At 33.9% G+C, this 6,405-nt stretch overlaps 1 long non-coding RNA gene across 2 annotated transcripts; it reads right to left on the bottom strand.

Moving 5' to 3' along the window:
- LOC105171096 lies at positions 3,742 to 6,103 on the bottom strand. 2 transcript variants are annotated; one of them, XR_848543.2, is made up of 3 exons: positions 5,740 to 6,103; positions 4,620 to 4,797; positions 3,742 to 4,108 (listed from the first exon to the last, which is right to left on the bottom strand). It is a non-coding gene; the product is annotated as an uncharacterized LOC105171096 (long non-coding RNA). The 2 variants fall into 2 exon arrangements; XR_002287767.1 differs by having other exon boundaries at positions 3,743 to 4,108; positions 4,620 to 4,782; positions 5,740 to 6,100.

The following is a 6,405-nucleotide window of genomic DNA, read 5'->3' on the forward strand; positions in this document are numbered from 1 at the left end:
ACGACGTTAAAATTTTTAAGTTCATTGTTGTACCCTTGTTATGATAGTCATTGATCATCAATAATTTAAAATAAATGGTCCAAATTTAAAATTATTTTAAAATATATTTTATATTAAATATATATTTATACATACAGTTATATATACATATGTATATTTATTTTATACATATATATATATGTATAGTCATATATCTATATCTATGACTATACACATGTACAGTTAGGGGCGATGATGCCAGTCGCCACCAAGACTGATGGGTGTCGAATCCATCAAAAATAATTCCTACGAATACTTTTGTAGATGTGTGAGTAGGGTCGAATCCATAGAGATTGGTTTTAAATTAATTCCTTAAAAAACGAGAATAATTAGGGGGAGTTTTGATTGTGAAGAAGAATAAAACTAAAAAGCTAATAAAATTAGAAGAGATAAATATAAGAGAAGAGTATTCCAGTTAAAGATAGGATCACACTTAATTCCACGGTTGATCATAGATGCAAAGATAACAATTATTCATGATAGATAAATTGGTTATGGCAATTGGTACGATCTAACGACCTCACATTTCCTTACCTTGTGGATAATCAAGGAACATCCGTTGACTAAATCCCTAATCAGTAAACAACATTGGGAACGTTCTCAAGATTTAATTTACCGACAGCATTAAGAACTAGAAAGGCCCAATTCTAACCAATAAATTCCTACGAGGATTTATTTAACTTAGATCGTGCATTCCCCACAACATAATCGAAAACTTCTACATAATCAATTATATTGTGTTACCACTAGTTATCGAACTAAACAGACAATACGGATTTGAAAGTTCAATTGGCTAGGCAAATATTCTTGACAATAAATCAGATTATTTGTAATAAAAGCACAGAAAACAACACAAATACCAATATCAATAAAAGTAGAAAGCACAAATTAGATCTCACAACCTGTTGGATTTAAGCGTTCACCAAGTCTTCAACCAGAATGAGAGATTTAGCTAGACATGCTCAGAACGCATGAAAAGCAAAATAATATAAAAACGTAGAGAAATAGAAGAGTTCAAAAGTTGTCTCTTAAAGTGAATTACATCACCTATTTATAATAGCTAGATACCTAGTTCTACTAGGATTAGAAGTAGATTCCTAGTTGAACTAAAAGACTTATAGAGATAAAATCCTAATCCTAGTTAAACTCTTCCTTCATCAGAGGTAGCCCAAGCAGCTCCAAACTCTTGCCAAAAATTGAGTTTGAGTCTTGTTTAAATTTTCATTTTGGTGCTTTTCTTCATTTTCCATTTCTTTTGTCCTAATGCTGCAAAATAATATTTAATTAGGAGCATTTGGTCACAAAATAGGCTAAAATATTATATAAAATAAGCACAAAATGCGATCCTATCAAAGACACTAGGCAACAGCGAGGTCGTCTAGTCTGGACAACCTCGTTGTCACCCTACGCAAGCAAAATGGACAACAACAGAGCACCCCTTATTATATCTATATATATATATATATATATACACACATATTAAGGGCGGAGTTGCCGCCACGACACTCGGCGACAGCGAGGTCGCCCAGAAGTTTGGGCAACCTCGCTATCGAGCTGCGCAAGCAAAAAGGGCGACGATGGAGTCGCCCCTAGATCCAGGTGATGGAGGTCGTCTATATCTTCTTGTGGGGACCGTCGTTGCCAAATCTATAGGCAATGGAAAGCTGGTGGCCGGAAGCGAAGACAATGGTCTATTTTTTTCTATAACCTTTTGGTTTTGTATTAATTTTATATATAAATATATACATATAAAATAAATTTGAATTTCAATAGTAATATATAATTATTATAATTACTTTTATGTACATCCCTATAAGTATTTAAATTTGAATGGTGAATTCTAGTATCGTAATTTTTGTATTGTGATATGTTAATTTAATTTTTTTAAATTTTAAAACTTATATGTATTTTATGTATTTTAATATTTAGTTAATAGATTTTATAAATAAATATAATTGTAATAAAATAAATTAAATTAATCATAATATGTAATTTATTAAAATAATGCTCTTTACCAAGTAAAAGTGAAAAATATTTATAAACTTAAATGTCTAACAAAGGGGGCAAACGGACATTTGCTAACTAAAAGAATCAGCAAAAAAGGTAAAAAATGAGGCCAATTCGCATCACCAACGCGTGTTCATCACTCTCTACTAAAACCTTACAGAGGGAGGGTATTTTGCTGCCTTTTAAATAATACGAGGGATTTTTTACCTATAAACATAACATATGAGAATTTCGTGCTATTTTTTTAAAACACAGGGGGGTGTTTGCAATTTACCCTTAATTAAATTATCATGATGATCTCTCAAAATTTTAGTAATTTCATCCCAAAACTTTTAGTTTGAGTTGAGTGAATTAATTCTGTTTTTTTTATTAAATTCAAAAAAAATTTAAGACAACTCGAAACTTTTTGAAATTATAAAAAAATTATTAAATAAACATGATGGACCCGCCTCCAAAACATGTTAGCGTGTCTAACGTCGTGTCCTCTTTTTATTTTATATTTTTAGACACGTGAACGCCGTCTCCAACATCTATTCTGGTCATGTCCAACACATTGAATAATTTTTTAAAATATTCCTACATTATAGGTTGAAAGCTAAGCCACATGAAAAATGAGTTCTATATATTTATCCATATAAAAATTCTAGTCAAAATAAATAAGGTACGTGAATTGTCAAGTTCAAAATTTATAGAGTGTTAATCTAAATGGATTAAAAATTTTGAAAAGTGGGTTGTTGTTCATTTAGTAGGATAAATTTTTAGATAAAAACAAATGTAAATTGGCAAAATTGCCCATGTTATTGAAATCTTTAGAGATAAAATGCATTGTTGGATAAAACATGGTGGGGCTGATAAACTTACCTGATCCATATAACTGAACAAGCACTTTAAAAAAAAATTATTATTAGCTATAATATTAAGGCCGTGTTTACGTGGTTGCATCCATCCTTCCTTCGGATTAACTTTGGATTGTTATTGGGATTGTCCCAATTGGGATAAAGTACATGGTGTTTACTTTTCCAAACAAGAATGCCAATATATTCTTACAATTCTGTTTACCTGCATGGATTAAATCGACCATTTACTAGTTCTATTATCTTTTTGCCCTCTTCTAATTGAGAAATTACAGAGTGAGCTGCCCCGGTTCGTTTCCCTTTCCTCTCTTTCCCCCAATTATGCTCCGGTTTGTGACTGAAGAAGAAGAATCATCCAGTACTCCCGTCCGAGAGCCTTCGTCTGCTTCTCAACTTCAAGAAGAAGGACATACATGCAAACAGAGCCACTAAAAAAGGTGGTGCTTTACTAATATATAAAAACAGACATGAGTGCTGCTGTGATTCTTGAAAAAGTTCTATGTTTACAGCCAAACAGGGTGTAACTTTATATTTCTTTTCCATCTCCATCTTGATGGAGATATATATATATATTTTATACATAACAATAGAAGTATGTATATCTATGAAATTGTAAGAAGACTTGTTTGTAAGAGAGGTTTGTTTTCTCATGTACCTGATACTTCATCTTCTTGCTATATAACATTTATATATATCTATATTTATCAAATGTTGAAGAGGAGTTCCACATTTTGGTACAGATACTTTTACTTGGGGAGATAATATGGTATAGTATATATTGAAAGATTTCAATCTAAAACGTTTGTAACTTTTATAAGTTGTTCTTGAAAAAAAATGTACAAATTTTCAAGATTTAATTTCTTCCGTAATAATTAACACAAGTAAAATATTCGCAATGAACTGGAGTTACAAATTACCATATGGGGATAGGAGTCAGCCCAGTGAACTGATGATTACAACCTCTTTCAGCCAAGGAAAAAGAAGAAAAGCAAGAAATACATAGGGAATGGAGTCGGAACTCAAACTGCTTTTTTAGCAGAATTCACTCATATCCCATGAGTACATGAAATTTAAACTCAGTTTATTGCGAATTTCCTAAGCAGAAGCCGATAGACTACCACCCCTCAAAGCAAGGACCAGATGAAGAACAGAGCCACCCTCAATGTTGTAGTCTTTGGCAGTTTTGTCGTCTGCCAGCATAAATGAGCCTACAATGTGAAAGTCTCAATGTTGTTGCATAAATGAAACTAATATCGACTATGTATTTCTACAAAGTCTACAAACTGAATCATATCTCTTGGCATTCACAAGTTTGAAACATATTTTAAAAAGGCAAGAACCAGACATGTCTCTCTTTTCGTTTGGGTTTTCTATCACTACACTAGGAGATAGAAGTAGAGGTCAGGAGGAGATGAGAGGAAGAGGAACCAATCCATTCACCCAGGATTCCGAAGGTTGTAAATTTTTGGGGAGACAGAATTCTCAAGTAAAATGGAAAAATGAGTTGGAACACAGGGAGTGTCTGGAAATCAGTAGATGAAACTTGACATATGGGTAAAACACAATGAAGGGCACCGGCGACACCAACTACAAAAGATCAATAAGAGATTTTAGCCATTGCCAGTTTCCAGTTAAGAATTAAATCAATAGAATCCAGCAGCGCATGCAGCACAGGAAGTAAAGAGGAATTCCAAATATTACGTAAGACATATCACAAACCTTTGCTGCACTGGAGGAATTCCTTCTTTCTCCTCAACCCGTTCCTTAATTCTGTCAATGGTATCAGTTGGCTCTATTCATGAGCCAATGCACTTTGCAAACGAGCATCCAACCGAAGGAATCCCAACCACAAACATGAAGCTTATGACTTCTCAAAGCATGTCTGCACACTCAAAACCTAAGTACTTATCACGGTAAATAAACTTCAAAAGTAGTGATAAAAGATTCAAGTTAATTTCAAAATTCTATTTTTATATTTCAAACTGGAATAAGTTAAATCATAAAGCACCTTCTAACTAATAAAAAGGCTGGATTTCCTCGTGTCACTGGGACACAGTGGGCGAATGAAATGACCATATTACACAGAGTTGAAGTTCAACCAATATAAAGAACTCGGAATTGTTCCCAACCAAATACATATATAATATATGTGCATATATATACATAAATCATGAAAGCTGCATTATTTCCCAATACAAGTTCAATTTTCATGAGTAATTGTTTCAAATATGCAACTCAATTCAACCCCACCCATCCATCCATCCCCCAACAAGAAAAAGACAGAAAGAAAAGTGAAAGCAAGCAATACAAGAGACTCTTAGTATGTTATTTGCAAGTTACATGAAGACTCCTCCCCCAAACATTCAAGCCCTTCCACGCCCCACCAATAACCCGAAATCCTGATTAACTACTGAAATTTATATAAAAGCCTTACCGATTAAATCAATTTGAGATTTTAACTTTTAAGGCAAGTTAATAATCCCAAATCAATGAAAATTTTCGTTCAATGACCTTCAGCTTATAACTAAACAACAGAAATTCAAGCTTGCCGCTTATACACCAAATATCATTAACAACATCCCAACGGGCAGGAATGTGATCAAGAAAAACAAAATAATAAACATAAGAATTCCAAACCCTATTTCCATCCACTGCGTAAATCGATAACCACAATCCACAAAAATAGAATAACCCGAAATTCCTAAATCTCCCCCCAAGCACAACAAACTCCACAGAGATACAACAGGTAAAAATCCAAACCCAAACCCAAAACACAAAACCAAAACAAATAACAATCACTACCCAAAATTAGAACAAAAAGGGGAGGGCAAACTGGGACCTGAATCTTGGCCTTGACATTGTCGATGGTGTCGCTGCTCTCGACCTCGAGCGTGATTGTTTTTCCAGTAAAAGGGTTTTAACGAAGATCTGCATCTTTTCTTTTATTTCTTTTTTTCTGCTTGATTTCTATGTCGCTGGCTCAAATTCTTGGCTCGAAAAGTGTTGCAGAAATGAAGAATACGATCCGATACCCAGCAGGACTCCATCGAGAGAGAAAAGAGAGAGTGAGAGTGCTAATTTTTCGAGAGGGATAGAGAGAGTGCTAATTTGAGGATAAAAATGTAAAATGCAGATCCTGAAATGTGGGATAGCTCGGCCGGATTCAAATCCCACCCCCTAGCCCGGATTCATATCAGCATTTTATTCAGCCAAATACCAGGCTTTAGCATCAATACCGAGCCACGCTTTTTCAAAGTAAACAATATACTAATCCGATTACGCCGGATATCCTTCGTATTCTTGGTTAGTAAATACGGTCTTATTGTACACGATCGACATTAACCTGGTCTCTAATCCTATAGACTGTTGCTAGATGGCTACACATGATAATAGATATTTCTGGTTATAGAATAACAAAAAATAATTAATTTTGTCGATCACAAGCCCAAGTCTAATTGAGGTGAACCTAAAGGGTCACACAAAAATTATTGTGGAAGTGATGGAA

Source organism: Sesamum indicum, linkage group LG9 (genome assembly GCF_000512975.1).
Source record: "Sesamum indicum cultivar Zhongzhi No. 13 linkage group LG9, S_indicum_v1.0, whole genome shotgun sequence".
Taxonomy (NCBI): Eukaryota; Viridiplantae; Streptophyta; class Magnoliopsida; order Lamiales; family Pedaliaceae; genus Sesamum; species Sesamum indicum.